The 17019-nt window shown below is 40.0% G+C and overlaps 1 protein-coding gene across 7 annotated transcripts in view; it reads left to right on the plus strand.

The window, feature by feature from the left end:
* Positions 1-17019, plus strand: part of TSPAN4 (tetraspanin 4) — a 461954-nt gene that overhangs the window by 289958 nt on the left and 154977 nt on the right. The window lies entirely within an intron of this gene.

The following is a 17019-nucleotide window of genomic DNA, read 5'->3' on the forward strand; positions in this document are numbered from 1 at the left end:
GCATCATGATGCAGGGATTTGGAAATCTTTTATTCTGGGAGAAGGTTTCCAGGTCTCAGCATTTGGATGACACTTACTCCCCTGTAGTCATTAGTGCTGCCTCAGGGAGATGACCTTACAGATTTAAACTATATTTAAGGAACAAAATTCTGAAAGAGGAAAGACCAGAATAGAGGCCAGTGTTTTCTCAAGAAGCCTCTGATTTGTGGCAAAATAAACTGCCTATACATCTGCTGCTCACAGGTTCTTTGGTTGTTGGATTTTCAGAGAAATCAAACAGAAGACAGAGTTTCACTCATGTCGCTCAATAACTATTAAAAAGCACAGGGAGAGAAAGGGTTACAAGAAAGGGAAATGATGTTACAGATGTGATTCTGTCACTATTAGCTGGTGTATTTAGTTATAAAGTCCTTTCGAGTTTAGCACCATTTGTTTTAAGGTGAAAGTTGATTTAGTGGCAAAACAAAAATAACTTGAGTTATGTTTGATGCCAACTAATTTGTGGATGTTTTGACCGTTTTTGAAAACCCCCGTCAGAGACCTCCTCAGGCCAGGATTTCTACATCTTTAATAGAAAATCAGTCCTTAACTCAAAAGTGTTTGCAGATGAAGTGTCAGAGAGACAACAAAAATGACAAACAGATGGGAGGGTGTGCAAAGAAACAGCAAGCCAAGTAAGATTAGCATAATAGGCATCACAGTGAGGTTATTGTAACGCTCAGTAATTACACCCAAGTAAGAAACTGATGGGTGATGAATTTCTTATTTTCTGCTAGAAAGTGACTGAGTTGTTTCCTGCTGTTCTTTGCTGTCTGTGTGCAGGGGTGTGGGTATTTTCAAATACCCTTCCTACTTTTTAGGTGTAGGAACTTCAGTGCTCAGGCATGTTTCCTTGGGCTGCCAGATACCTGGCTTAATGGAAGCTCTGCCCAGAACCGTGGGTGCTCTCAGCTTGTGGAAAGCAGTTCCCAAGATGATTTCAGACATTCTTTTGAGGCTTATGTTTCAATCTCTGCATATTTTGCCTACTTACAAGTCAGTGTTAAGGAACATATGAAGAATCTGTTGCCATTGGGAGAGGAATGAAATGCCTAGAGTGATCCAGAGATAAATGCTATCTACTCAAAATGCAGCCCTCCTTTTGTGGTCACATTTGGTGGTGTGATATGCCAGAGTGATGTTTTGCTGAAAAGGTAGCAGGTCCAAGAAAGGAAGTCTGTCCAGTAAATGAGGCCAGGCATGTGAGTGACTGCAATCAAAATGTGCTTTTTACTCCACAGACATCAGGACAGATGGCACTGAAGTTTATGAAATCAGGTAATAGGCTCTGGTGGAGAGAAGCATGTTAAACATGTCAATTAACCACAATTTGGAAAGCCCCCGTTTGACTACTTGAATAATTAGATCAGGTTCTCCCAGTACTGACAAGTTGAAGGTCTGTCATAATTTCCTCTCGGAGTATAAAATACATAGTAGTGACAAAATAAGAGGGCAGTTTTTTCGGAATAAGATGAAGTACGTTGATAGTTCCTTTGATAGGTATGGCTGTGGAATGAGTTGCCTTCTGTCTATGTGCTCTGCTGTGCATCCAGCAAAGCCTGACCCTAAAAATCCCAAGTTTCCTGCATGCATGTTTTAAATTAACCTTAGTTGCTTTGGAGTAAGGTTGACCTGCACACTTAGTCTCTGCTCCTCAGTTTCCTTGGCTATGCAAAATGTGCAGCTTATAGCTGTGTTCTGGGAGAGCATTTTTTGAAAGAGGGAAGGCTGTCATCCTCTCTGGTTTTGGTTGTATTTTTGTACAGCTGGCTAATGAGTCCCAGCTTGTGCAGTTGTTATAACAGAGACCTGCAGAGTTGGAACCTCTGTCAGCTGCTAAGCTACTGCTCTTCACAAAAAGGAACATTTTCTGAAGTTCAGCAAATTCTTAGAGACAACAGGAGTTCTCTAAGGAAGTTCCATTGTCTCCAAGGCATGAAGAGTTTTCTCTTCTTGGTGGTGGACTCTCTTGGCTTCAGGTAGCTTACTGCCTCCCTACCAACTCCCTGCAAGCCAGAGAGGAGGAAGTATTACAGAAGAGGTACAGCACAGAAAACTTCATAGGACAAATCATTTGAGAATTTCCCTCTAGTGCAAAAATAATATCTGAAGCATACCAGAGGTTTTCTTTCTCACCTTCTAGCATGTGAATGTCTTATTTCTTCCAGTTCTTTCTTAGCACACAACTTGGGCTTGTCTTGTTCATGTAATAAATTCAGGGTATGTCAACTCTGACATAAATGTTGGGGTGCAGTGAAGAGATGAGTACAATAGAAGAGTGGAGAGGGCTCTGACTGGCCAGGGTGCACCTCCACTTTACCCCAGCTGAAGCAAGCAGGGCCAGGCTGGGGATATCGGTCAGCTGAGAGTGCAGATCACTAGACATGTCCATTGTAATGAGACTGGTCCAAGGGCAAGCTGAGAGTGCAAGTCTGGGTCAGGACCGTACCCTGTAACACCAGGTAGCCTCACAGTGGTGAGTGAGGCAGGTCTGAGGTCAAGCTGAGAAGTCAGCGCACAAAGTAAGGTCCACATAACAATGTCCATTGCCAGGCATGGCTGGGGCTGGAGACAGGCAAGAGTGGAGGCAGGGACTGAAGGCTTGTGGCTATGCTTAGAGTGTGGCCCTTGGGCAGAAGAGGTGGGCAGATGCCCTAAGGGAGCCCAGGAGCCTTACACCTTGGCCTTGAACTTGCAGCATTTTGTGTTAGAAAATCTTGAGTTTCACACCCTCTTTGCATCATTATCAGGTGAAGACGAAAGGTTCAAAGCAAATTGTGGGGCCTTTGTAGTTGGTACAAACTCCACAGTAGTGTAGGTGAGAGGCAGATGCTACTGTCAGACTGGTGAGGGGATCATTCTCTTACATTGAGTATGGGCTGGCTACATGAGGGAATTGGAAATAGCTCTTCTGGCTGAGGTGGACCTTGCATCTGGTCAACTGGAAATTAACAGAATTTGCTGCTTCTTTCATAGGAAAAAAAAACCCTCAAAACAAACCACCTTCCAATCTCTTTTCTTGATGTATTTGAGATAGCAGACTGACAGAGCTCTTGTCCAGCCGGTTGGCGTTTGAGAGCAGCTTTGGAGTGCCTTCACATGCTGCAGCAAGAGTTGGGTCCTCCATTTCCATTCATCCGTCCCTCAAATGCAGGAGTAGTTGAGGCTTGTTGCTAGCAGCCAAAGCAGCTTTTCTGTGGTTTCCTCCAGGGGAAGCTGGTAGGCTAAATGGAACTGTGTGTGTGCTGCCTGGTTGGGGATCTCCAGTAGTTTCATGCTGCTTTAGATGCTGATGACTATTTTGGCTGGCTCTAAAGGATGGTGTCTTTAGCTTGAATTTCTTTTAGAGCCATTCAATATCCTCATCCTGTTCAATCTCTCAGGAAAGGGAAAACAGGCACTCCAGGTAAGTGTTGTGCGGCAGACATAAATCAGCCATGAATTGCATTACTTCCTTTCAGAGAGTAGCTGCTTTTGCATGATTTTCTCAAAGAATCTTGAAGGGGCATGAGGAGGCAGGGATGATACCACACTGTTTCTGTTGCATGGAGACATACTGCCATTTTTCAAGACTAAAATGCAGACTTATATTTTGTTCTGTATTGCTCAGGAGCTGTCTGTACAGGTTTTACATGGCCCAGATGAAGGGAAGCAAACTACAGTCTGATGCCTGTGACAGCCTGTGACAAGACTTCCTTGCCTGTGCAGCCTACAAGCCCATGGCTGGACTATATTCACTACTCTTCATTCATAAAATTAATATTCCAGGGCTCCCCAGCAAATCTTACTTGCCTTCAGTGTTTTTTGGGGTAGGATTTAAGGGGCAATGGGCAAATAGAGGAGCTTAGGGAAAAGTAGTAGCCCATTGCCTGTGAGCCTCTGCTCTTCAGTGCCTTTGCTGAATTTGTCCTCAGGGTTACCAATGTTTATTTATTTATTTTTTTAAATGTGGAGACTTGTCAGCTAGAAATGTGACTTGAACCAATCGTCCATTTCACACAATAGGTACTGCACAACAGTAAGTAAGCTAACTATCTGAGCCTGGTGGTGGTAGCCAAAAGCAGAGAGTAACACTTCATCTGCCAAGAATTCAAGAAGGGGAGAGGGAACCCAAAGATGAGCATCTGCATAACACAAGTCTGCCTTGTGTTAGCTCTAACCTTGTTAGCTCTAACCTGACAATGAATAATGTCTGGCAGTGCAAGTCATGTTACAGTTACAGTCACAGGTTAGGTTTCATTAGCTGTAAGAACCTCCATCCCAAGTCTACATTAGCTCTTCTTTGGGAATAAAGAGCTAAAACCCCTTCCCTTTCCATAGCTACAATTTAAAATGAAATGTCTGTTGAAGAGGGATGATGTTGTTGAATAAGAACTATACTTGCACCATTCCTAATTCCTCAGGATCTTGAAATCATTTTGGTTTTCTGGTTCAGTGCTTTTATTATCAGTTAGTGCTTTTAAATGGTTAACCATTGCAAGCTCTGTGTCTTTACAGACTATAATGGGAAAAGTATGTCTATGAACCAAAGTGGGATCAGTACTTTTTGTGCTGTTGGTTACCTCAGAAGGAAACCTCAAAGGAAGTACCTTTTACTTTACCTAGTTAGTAAGGTAATAGAAGTACTTGGGATATTACTGGGTTTTCAAAAATGCAAAGGGTTGGATAATAACGTACTTTCTACATTTCTAAAACACAAGATAATGTTGTTTTTTTCTTTTCAGAGAACACAGTTCGAGTGGTTTAAGAAGGAGGTGCTACTTAGTTTTGCAAAGTGCATGATTCCCCGTACTAGTGGAAAGCCATAGTGGTGCAGAGTCTGATAGGCAGATCTCTGGGTTTTCTGGGTAGGAAAGCTAGAGCTTGTCAGCAGTAATACAATATATTTTGGGAGAGATTCTTTAACGCTTCAGAGGGATCCCAAACCACATTTTAGACACCAGCTGCTGTGTGTGTCTTTTTCTACTTTATAGCATGTGTCATTTGAATTTAATGCTGAATCTTCAACTAGATGTATGGGAATGTTTTTCTGCCTTTTACACAGCAGCAATACTGTTATCCCTGGGGAAAATAACTTGAGAAAGATGCTTTAGGCATTTAACACTTCATATTTAGGAATGTCAGTTATACTTCTGGAGCTCTGTAATTTTTTGTTTTTTGGAGTGTGGAACCATTTGAGAAGGAAACTAAAGAGGAAAAGTTACAGCTGTGACCAATTCTGGTTGCAAAGGCTGAGTGATGAAGACTATGTGCTGCTGTTGATGGTATGCCAGGGGGAAGAGATTTAGCCCAGAGGTATCTTGAGAAGCCTGAAGATGGTCCAAGAGAGACCCCTTAAAAAGAAGTGCAAAATTCTGCTCTTGCAGCTGAGTAACCCTGTGCATCCGTCCAGGTTGGGACCAAGTGGCTGAGTCGCAGTCCTGCTGTGAGGGCCTTGCAAGTTAGATGTCAAGCTGAATATGGACCAACAGCGCACTCTATATGTGAATTAGGTGAACTACATGCTGGGCTACGTTCAAAGGAGTGTGGCTAGCAGGTTGAAGGAAATAACTATCCCTACCTGTTTGAGACCGACGAGGATTTGCCTGATATGCTGAGTCTAGTTGTGGGTTTCCCACTTCATGAAGGACATCAAGAAACTGAAGCAGGACTCTAAAAGAACTGCTGGGGTGGGTAGGGCCTGAGCAAATGTGTTATAGGCAGAGTTTGAGAGAAATGGGTTTGTGTACTCTGGTGAGGGGAAGCAAAGGGGTTATCAACTAACAACCTACAGCTACTTGAAGGGAGTAACAAAAACGAAAGAGGCAAACCCTTCCCAGTAATTGCAGGTGGTGTGTCAAGGGTGCTGTGGCCAGAAATTGCAGCTTGGAAGCTTCAAACTACTTAAGACCTTTTTTATTTGTTTGGTACTGCAGCTCTGTAATAAGGTACCTGGAGATGATGTGTCTCCATCCTTGGATATTTTCAAGACTAGGATAGACTGAACCATGGCTGAGCTGATCTAGTGTTGGCAGTACTCTCTCTTGGAGAACAGCATTGGGCTAGAGACCTGCAAAGTGCCCACCAACACTTCTGCAGGTCTAGGTAAACCCTGAATCCTGGTCAGTCCCTTAATCTAGAGAACTCCAGTGAAGTGGGGTGTAACATCACTGCAGTCATGCTCAACTTGGTCTTGGAGCACTGAATTGTTCAAGGTAATGGATGAGACATTATTAAAAACCACTCATCTAAAACTAGACTATACTGAACCAGACTCCCTTGCTTCATCTGACTGTGTGCCCTGCTTCCACCTCTTGCCATCAGCTGTCTATTTTTTTTCATTAAATCTGGTTTGTTGTCCCATACCACAGGGCTGTGTGTGTTCTGGGCTTTTAAAAGTATGGAGTTATTAACTGAGAGGTAGCATTTTCAACTGGCCATGACAAACTGTGGTTTCTGTGATTCAATCTCTAAAGTTTCCTGTATTTTTAGTGCTGCTTGAAACTTCCAGGAGACTCTATGATTCAAGGATGAAGTTGACAAAATGCCTTTCCTTGCTTTAGTGAGGTCATGCTCAAGTATTTAATGGTGCTTGTGACCAGCAATTTCATCTGAAGCAAGATATGTGATGTCAGTTGGTTAGACTCCTAATGTACTGTAAGAAAAAGTGTATCCTTAACAAAATAAATAGGAACATATTCTCAGCTTGGCTAAGCTGCCATAGCTTGGTTGATTTCAGTGAGGTTATAATGGTATAAATGGTAAATTGTGTCTTCCTTTTAGATGTCTTTAACACTGTATTGCATATTGACTGGCACTGAGGGAGAAAAAAAGAACAGATAAATGTATTTTTATTATAGTGGAACTGTTGGTAAGAGACTTCAGACAAGACAACTTGCTACACTGTTATTAGTTGAATTAAAAATTGTTTAAAGAGAAATGTAGACTCATGGGGTGGAAAAGACTTTCAAAGGTCATCTAGTCCAAATCCTGAGGCATTGAGCAGGGACATCTTCAACTTGATCAGGTTGCCCAATAACACATCCAGCCTGTCCTTGAATGTCTCCAGGGATGGCATAGGTAAGTGCTAATAAGCAGAAGCTCGATACGACTTAGATCTCTTCTCCTCCGTGAAGTTTTTCTATGAATACAAAATTTGTGTGATTTAATAGCTGAAATGGTATTATTTGGAAGCTCCACTAACTATCTGGAAGAAGTGATAAGGAAGATAGAAGTTGTGAGGTCCCCTGAATAGTAAGGAAGATAACTGTTTCTGAGAAACTTGGAAGGCTGAATGAGGTAGGAATGAGAATAAAATTCCTCATGGTAGAGGTCAAGCACATATGTCTGATAATTTGCACTGATATCTGAAGGAAACAAGTAATTTCAGAAGTGGCGAACAGGCTATATCAGACTGTATGTGTCTGCAGCGTTGTATGGCAATAGAAAGCACAAGGAGTGCAGGCTGGTTTTGTCCCATAACAAAGAGGTGACAACTTCTTCTTTATCTGCCTTTCAAATAGTATCTAGCAAATCTGGCTCTGAAACCTCTAATACCATTGGGGATTCAAATAGTGTATGTAAAGCTACAGGACAGGAGTGGGAACATAAGAAGTCACTCAGGGTGAATTAAATAGCTTCAAAGTGAGTTCAACAGTAAAGTTCAAAATGAAAGCAGTACTCAAGCCTCAGAGAAGAATAAACAAATCCAAGATGTGTACCTTGCTATTCACATATAAGAATTAGTTCTGAATTGAGTCTTTGTTTCTCACTTTGGCTTGGGGGCAGTGGGTCTTGCTCTTGCCTCTCCATGAGGATGCAAAAGTAATTACAGATCGTTTTCCACTCTGGAACACTGTGACCTACCTACTATAGATCTGGTGACTTAAAATAACTCTCAACTAGCTACATGCATTTTAGTACTGTCACAGTCTGAGAATGCTTCTCAGTCTCCACAAATCCAAAGAGGTACTTGCTGCTACATAAAAAACATGATGTTAGCGCTTGCATTTATCCTGAATTCTAATGAATCTTCATGCTCTGAAAAATGTCTAGGAGGTGTCACTTCACTAAAAGTATAAATACTTTTCAATAAAACCAGAAGATGTGTTACAGCTTTGCTTCGGACAAACGCTCCACATTTTTTAGTTAGTGCTGTTCAGAATGAATATGAAAGGAGCTAAGAGAACCTATTACTTATGGTTTCTGCATTCACATTTTCTGTTTATAATATTTGGTATAAGGGGTCTTTTGTACACATAGGTTCAGAATCCTACATTTTTTGCTTTGTTAGACAAAAAGTATATGTAAGAAGTTTGAAGTTCGGAGTTGTAATTCAGGCACTATATATAAGTTATTTCATTTCACATGTTGGACTTTCTTATGTCTTATGCCTCTGAGATCTTCATATTTTTGTATTATTATCTTTTATATGTCCAGCCAATTTTTGGAAATGGTTTTGTCATGTTCAGTGCCAGCAGATTTCATAGTTTCCTATTCAGGGAATTGAAGCTGGGCCCAATTGAATTCCATGTGAGGCACTGAATGGGTTCTGGTAAAATCTGACTTAAATAATGGGGAAACTTCAGAGTCTCCCCCTCTATCAGGGGAACACAAATGACAGCTGTGTTCTCCTGTTGCAGTAGTTGTGTTACCACTCTGAAGCTGATTGCTTGAGGAAGAAGTGCTTTCAGCTGCCTTGGACTGTAGAAGAGCAATGTAAGATAATCAATTGCAGAATCGAATAATTTGGACTCCTAAGAATCTCTGCTGATTATATAGACCAGCTGAAAGCAGTTCTCACTAGATCAGGTTGTTCATGTTCTTGGCATGATTTTTGAGGATCTTGAAGGATGGAGACTCCTTATGGTCTCTGTGGACCTCTTCCAGTGGCTGACCAGTTTCCAACACATTAATTTCTGTTTCTATTCAGAAAATACACAACAACAAAAAGAATGATACAACAGAAAAGCGTGGTCTGAGACATCTGAAAAACTAATGAGAACAGAATGATTTTTCTTCCTCTCATTATTGTAAACAAGTAGTAAGAAGTCGGCTATGAGGCAGTGGGAAATGTCACAATATTCACAGTATCTTCACTAATTCATTTCTATGAAATGGTCTTTCTCTTCCATCGCTATTTAATTGGATGGAAGGGTTGAGAAAGGGCTTGGATGATTTTTCCAGTCAATTTATTACTTTTCCATGCATTCTGCAGAATCATGTATGTGGCTAAAAGAGGGGAGAAAGCTCTTACAGGTTATACCAATAAGACAGGATCAGCAGAAGCAGAATATTCTCTTCACAGTAAGAGAACCTTCCTCATGACTATGGGCAAATCACTTAAATTTTTATATCTTTTTTACGCTGCTTGGAGTTCTTTGAAGTAACTGTTGATGGCTTCATATCTACCAAAGTAAAAACTTATCTGTCTGATCTCCTCTATATCCCACCTTGAAGACTTTCACCAAGGGAGTCTGGCTTTGAGCTTGTGTTTCTGTAAATAAGCTGTGAAGTGCCTTAGGCAACTTGGTGGTAAGCCTTCTAGGAAGAAAGGTGGGAAGCCTTGCATTTTCAGTTCCTCAGTGGTCCACAGGAACAGGGGGTGCCTGATCTAATACTCTCATTCACTATCTTTCTTTTTTTTTTTTTGATTGTTCCTGTTTAGCTATTTCAGCAATTTGCTTTCCTCTTCCTTTGCAAAACGTTGAGCAAATCCCGAAGCCTCTGGCTCTCCCTTACATCTCCACTTCACATAAGATAACCTTCCTTTTTCACACAACTTGAAATCTATCTGCTTGCAAACCTGTTTAATTAGCTGTTAAGCCTGATTAACAGTTTCTTTAGCTTGTGGAATTATCAGGTTTTTGGGCTCATGTACAGTGACTTAGTATGCAACTTCGTGTCTGAACTGACTATAAGCCTCTGTTATCAAGGAGAAGGATCCAGCGTTAATTTTATGAGTGATCCTACACATTATAGTTAATGTACCCAGTAAGATGGAGACTAGAGACCCACTCCCAGAACAGAAAGATGGAAAGCTATGGAGACTATGAACCATATAAATACTGAAAAATAACCCTTAGGAGCCAGGTTTCTTTCTGGCTGATGGAAGAGGAAAAATGAGCCATGTGCATATAAAAAAATTAAGACTCTTTAATTAAAGCCTATAACAAAAACAAACAAGAAAAAATCCTTGAGCTTTTTTTTTTATTTTACATATGATTTCTCTTTATTTCGTTTCTAGGATTTCCCTACTGCCTTTACTCTTCTACAAGATTTTTCTTTCCTGATATTTGCATTTAGAATTAAATTTTGCTTCCTTCTCCCATGTGGATGCAGGAGAGAAAGCAGTTTTATTGCTCTAGCTGGTGATGCCTGCTCATCAGTCAGATGCAAAAGGCCCTGCATATTTGGCTTGCTATTTTTTGTTTCCCCTGGTGCCTTTTTTCTGTGAATGTCAGACTTTCAGCTGTAGAGCAGGCTGATGGAAGAGAGGCTGCTAGAGGGAATTGTGGCATGGAGTAGGAGTGAATTCTGCATGCTAAAAAGCAACTATCCTGTAACCCCACAAACTGAAACCCCAGGTGATTTCCACTTCTGGAATCCCTTCCCTTCTCTACTGACAAGGTTAGCACTTGGAGGAGACACAAAGCTGAGAAAACCAAATGTGTTATCCAGCTCATACAAGGTTTTGAAATAGTGTTTCTGTTCTGGAAAATACCTGTGTAAAAGATGCATGGCTGTACTTTCTGGCCTGTATTGCTTGTGACGTCAGAATTTGAGGTGCTGGATATAAAAATACATTCTTTTCTTTTTACCCTTGTTTTTACAAGATCAATGTAGCAAAATGACAGCATTGTCTTTATGGAATTTTCCTGTGGTACTTACAATATTCACTGTTTTTCCTAAAATCCAAACCTTTATATTCATGTTAATACTTCAGAATATTAGCTTTCATTTTTCTCTGAGCACATTTGTAACTTCATTTTTCCAGAGGAAAAGGTGTCATTCAAATGTCATACTTTCCAGAGTCACTCAGATGTTCTGGGAGATTTAGACTCCCAACATTTAATAAAAGAAATGTATCCTCCATTTTAATACAGATTTAGGAGGTTGATTCCTGATTTCTGTGTGCAGAAGATTAGCAGTATTAGAATCATAGAATCATAGAATAGTTAGGGTTGGAAAGGACCTTAAGATCATCAAGTTCCAACACCCCTGCCATGGGCAGGGACACCTCACACTAAACCATATCACCCAAGGCCTCGTCCAACCTGGCCTTGAACACTGCCAGGGATGGAGCATTCACAACGTCCCTGGGCAACCTACTGCAGTGCCTCACCACCCTAACAGGAAAGAATTTCCTCCTTATATCCAAACTAAACTTCCCCTGTTTAAGTTTTAACCCATTACCCCTTGTCCTATCACTACTACTATCCTATCACTAGTATTAAACTGAGCTGGACTTTATTCCTCTTATATCTACAATACTTTTAAGAATACAGTGAGCTGACTCAACTTGAGTCACCTGTAAATCAGAAGAAACTGTTGGAGATAATGAGGTTGTCCAAATATCATTTGGGGCATCAGGGGCAGTTGCCAGATCTCTGTTGTTGTTCCTTTGGGTCACCTACATGACTAATAATGTGAAGAATGATTGAAGACGCTATTCCTTCTTAAACCTTTGAGGAGCAAATGTCCCACCTTCTGGGATAAACTGCAAACTGTTCTCTCAAGAGAAGTTGAAACAAAGAGGGGGGACAATGTGTCAGGTTTGCAACATCATAATTCATGTTGCTAGCTGGCTAAGAAATCCACGTAGTCAGTTTGGTGCTCAGTTCCTTCTTCACCTCTGACCTTTTGCAGACATGGTGGACGTTGGAGTCAGGAGACAAGAATTCAAGGAAGCATTTACTTGACACTGAACTTAAGCATACATCAGTGTTTTAAATAGAGGACTGTATTGCACCTGGGTCTGAGGTCAACTGATCAGGTGTTGTGCTGGGTATGTACTTCACACCTGGCTTTATCTCTCTCTAGCCACCTCACATAATACAGTAATTCTTGGCCTGCTTCTTTTCTTCCACCATGTGATCCCTAGCTTACACTAAACTGTGTTCAGAGATGTGTTTGATCTCCAGGACAATGGTTAGGATCCCTGAAAGTCATTACAAAAAATTAATCTCTTGGATTATCCACATGCCTTGTTGCTTTTGTCCTGCCTTGACTAACAAGTTTTGACAAGTAAATTATCAGGTCAGTAGCCCTTGTCAGATGAGGCTGATTGAGAAAACAGGAAGCAGCTTCAAAGCATGAATGGTTTATTGTCACAAGAAACATAGCAGATCTTTAGGGATGTTGAACCCAATTATCCATATCCTCCTTGGATAATGCCAAGCTGTTTCAAGCTAATTAACTAGAGTTTAGACCAATCTGGATATGAATTTCATCTAGTTCTAATGAACTTTTATTCTTTGGCTTTGCTCATCTCAACCACAGTGAATTTTGCTTTTGGGTTAATGTTGGTTTTGTTTTAATTACATTGCAGCAGACTAATTGGATGGCTCGGGACTAGATGCTTAATAGCTTGATATTGCATATTATTAGTGCTGTCTTTTAATACTAGAGGATGAAAGAAAGTTATTACCAAGTACAGAGGTTTTGGAAATTATTCTTCCAGGAGAAGCAGCTTGAATTTTTCCACTTCTTGGTTCAGTCTCCTTTGACTTAGTGACTGCTAAAGCTTTTAGTAAGGCCTACAAAAATATTCCCATTGATTTAACGAAGCTTTTATAGACACTGATTTACATCTCAATTTTGAAAAGTACTTTAGCTGGTGAATAAATAGATTTCCCTATCAACAGGACTTAAGCACATGTTCAAAAACAGTACTGAAGCAAGAACTGAGACTTTGAAAAGGTAATTTGTTCAGAAATAGTTACCTTCCAACTCACCAGAGGAAAATACTAAATCACTTTAAGGGAGGCCTAACCTTCTAGAGTTCACTTTTCTCTTTGAATTTTGACCTTATAGTCATGACTGATTTACCTTCCCCATTTGTGTTTTAGCTAATTAGGGAGAAACCTGAAAAGCTAATTTCCATTTTGTTTTCTACCCCATTCACCAACAGGTTATATTTTTCAAGTCTACTTCTGTTCTCTACATTTTTACTTCAGTTGAATGGTATTTGATCTATCTAAACTGAATGGGAATATTTGTATGTAACTCACAGGGGTTCAGAATTGCATCTGCTAACTTTAGAGAAACGTCTTCTGTTATACAGTTTGCTGTGAGGATCAGGTCTTTGTAGTGCTGTGCCTCCATTTGAGCACTCAGTCTTGCATTCAGCAAGGCACTGGGAGTGAAGCAGGCTTTTAGGAGGCAACAAGAAAGTCAGTGGGACTGTTCACCTTCATTAAGTTTAACATGCAAAAATGTTTTTGGAGATGATATTGTCTTTACAGAATGAGGCTATATTTAGTGCCTGGTTTTTGCATCTCCCACATTATTTTGTGTCTTGTCGTAATAATCCAGCATTTACTGCAACTGGTAAGACGCATAGTTATGTACTGAACTGTTCCACTTGCTACTTCAGCATCTCTGTGGAAGGTGCAGATGGTCCCAAGGAAGGAAGCAAGTGAGAAGAACAGTTGCACATCACTATGCTCTCATTTTTGTTTCTTTACATTTTAGGTGTAACTTTTGTAATTCAAATAGAAGTTCTTGTATTAAAACCTATTTATTCTGGTTATTATATTAATATTTATTTAGGTTTTAGAATGACTGCATGCATTATTAGCAGTCATTAAGATGTTGGAAAAACACACACTTTTAGGAAAAAATGCTCTGCTGCTTTGCTTTCTGCACTTATTCTAAGAAATTGCATTTCTTAGAAATTGCTTAGTCTTCTAGACTAAGACTTCTTAGTCTAATAAATTTCATCAGTTTTCTTAGTCTAAGGTAATAAAGCCTAGTGGGTCAGTTACAGTTTTTGTATCTCACTAGATTGTCACACTGCAATTTATTTGGAGTTTTGGAAATAGGAAAACTATGTATTTTGAAGAAACACTTCTTGTCTGGAGGAAAGAAGTTAATGTTTCTGGTCATATGAACTTTAATAGCATTTCTCCTAAATTCAGTCTGCAGCTTAAAACTTTCAGTGTGTGTTAAGACCTGAAGATATACAGCAAGTGGAACTTTAAGTGCTTTCATACTTTTCTGCTTGTTGGAACTTACATTTTGACAAAGCTGGTCACAAGATTGTATTGTGGTTTCTTTAACTTATGACAGTGTGCAAAGGCTCAACTTGTTTGTGGAGTCAAACATTCTAGTCTCTACCTAGAAAATTATGAGACTTTAAACAGATAGCTGAATGCTTTTGTTCCCATCTTAGCTTTGTTAAGTCTTAAAAGTCTTGTATTTTCTAGAGATTCTTTGAAGCCATGGTTGTAAGTAACTTTTGATGTTAGCTGAGACTCTGCTGTTATCCAGGGTTCCATGAGCTAGAACTGTAAGGAAACACTAAACAGGTAGCAGATATTAATAATGCTGATAAGGTGCAAGTACTTGTTTTATAAGTTACTAGAAGCAGGGAGAATCTATTTTCACACATAGCACTATGTTTTCTGTGGAACCCTTTACACTGGGGTGACTTTATTATAACTGCCCCTGTTGCCATTACACTCTTTTCTGCAAGCACTGTCATTTACACCTAAGAGAGAATCTGAATTTATATTTCTAGAACTAATTGAAATTATTGTTGTTTGAATTCAGTAACATAATTAGGGTTAGGAAAATGTGAACAAGGCATGCAGTCAGTCCCCTGCCTTTGCATGCTCTGGTGCTGTTAGAGTAAGAAAGATTTGCAGAGCTGTGACTGTATAGCAGAGGTGGCTGTTTAACTGTCCTCTTAAAAAATAAAAATAAAAGAATCTCACAGGCATAAACAATCCAGTATAAATGAGATAAAATGCTGCACTGCAGAGTTATTTCAAATAGAAGGAAATATGAAAGACTGAAATGTAATAATACATTGCCAGAATGCTTTCTCGTAGAGGTTCCTGGCAGGCATTGCACTGGATAGAACACAAATAAATCTGTTTTAAATACTAATCAATAGATTCATGTATTGGTGTAGAACAAATTTACTGTTTGCATTGTGCGTGGTGATTCTACACCGTGTACCTGTTACTCTTTAGAGAATCTTCTGCAAATGCCTCCTTCAGTGGGAAACCATGAGAGGTTTGCATGCAAATGCATATTGCAGTCACACCCAACATGCAGCTAGAAATATGGACATTTTGTAAACGGTGCCTTTTATCAGTGTCTTCTCAACTGTAGCTAATGTTGGAAAATCCTTGCCTTTCTGAAGAGATCCCTGTTACTTAACATTTATACTAACCCCTTCATAAAAGCAGCATTGAAGAGACGATTTCAGAAAGATTAAGAGCTGTGAACTCTTGTGCCAAACAGGTTACCAAACAGCGGCCATGTACCAGGTGGGTTTTCAGGAAGGCCAAGAGGACATGCATATGCTGTTTGACCCAAGCGAGGCAACGCTGGGAACATCCATTTGGCAGAAACATGGGGACATGCGATCATATTTCCTTGCATTTTGACTCTGTAGGTGAGGTATTTTGTAGAGGTTGTGCGAGAGCATAATCCAAGGGATAATTTGGTTAGCATTCATATATATATATATATACACACTACATGGGTGTTCAGTGAGGATGAAAGAGGAATTAGGGAGAAGATAACTAGTTAGAGTGATGGGTGAAATTCTATATCCAACAAAGCACAGGAAATCCGTAACAGTCAAATACTGAGCCCTAGCTTCAATTTTCTGAGTGCTCAGGCCAGTTTTCTAAAAAGAAAATATTGTAAATGTCACCACAACTAGTTTTATATCAGATAGACAATATTAGAAATCATTCTTGTGTAGCACGTGATACCAAGAGTAAGAGTGAAGCCTCTAAATAAGACTTTTTTTTTAATATGCCTTTCAAAGCATAATGGAAGCAAGAATAATTTTCCAACCAAGTGTAAATTCACTGCTGTTACTTTGCATATTTTTCAACTCTTATTACTATTGAATTGAAGGGGGGGGAGGGGTGAGAGAGAACTCAAACCTTTTCTCTACTTTTTTATAGCAGTAGCTATTAAATATGGGCACTAGTATGAAAAAGAAAACCCTCAATGTTTTAAACAGCCAGCAAGGAATTGTAAACTGGACTGGAAGTTTTGTATTTCTGAGAAAGCAATTACTGTAAATTAAGTCAGGTTTATTTATGAGACTTATTAATGTGAAATATAGAATCAGTGTTTTATGGTTTTCACAGACGGCTAATCTCTTAAGAGAGAGACTAATTATGGTCATAAATATTGTGTGTAATCCTGATGGGTGAATGGATTTTGAGGGGGTGTACTGTTGCCAGCAGGGGTTAGCAGTCTGACTGGAAACCTGATTAGAAGTACTAATGCAAACGAATCTGCATCACCAGCAATTGATTATTACAGATTTCTTCTTAGTAAGTATTTTGGGGAGAAAAAGATGCTTGAAATGGGTCTGCTTCAAATGAAGGCAAGATGAAAATTGCAATGCTCCTCATGAGCACGCTTCATGAGTCTGATGCCCAGTGAAGGCTCATGGAGCATCCCTTGGGGATTGCCTGTCTTGAAGCTGAGGTGCAGTGCAGGTTCCTGCAGGGTGGCACAGCAAATGGTGGCCAAATCCTGGTGCCCTGCAAATGTAATACAATTTTCAGAAAAGCAGACAAGTTTATTCTGACATGGCTGAAGGCAGTAAGGAGAGTTACTGAGCCACTAATCCAGTAACTTCAGTTCTGGTCTCACTGCTGCACTTTTTGCCTTCTCTAAACAGAAGCTCCAAATCATAAAACACCTCTCAGTGTGTGCGCAAAACTTGGAGGGAGGCACTCTAAAATAACTCTGCATCATATTTTGAGACCAAAGCTGTTACAGTTGTGCACAAGGTTTATT

Source organism: Neopsephotus bourkii, unplaced genomic scaffold, assembly GCF_033783945.1.
Source record: "Neopsephotus bourkii isolate Nb327-2 ecotype Australia unplaced genomic scaffold, CSIRO-AGI_Nbou_v1 NB_1792, whole genome shotgun sequence".
Taxonomy (NCBI): Eukaryota; Metazoa; Chordata; class Aves; order Psittaciformes; family Psittacidae; genus Neopsephotus; species Neopsephotus bourkii.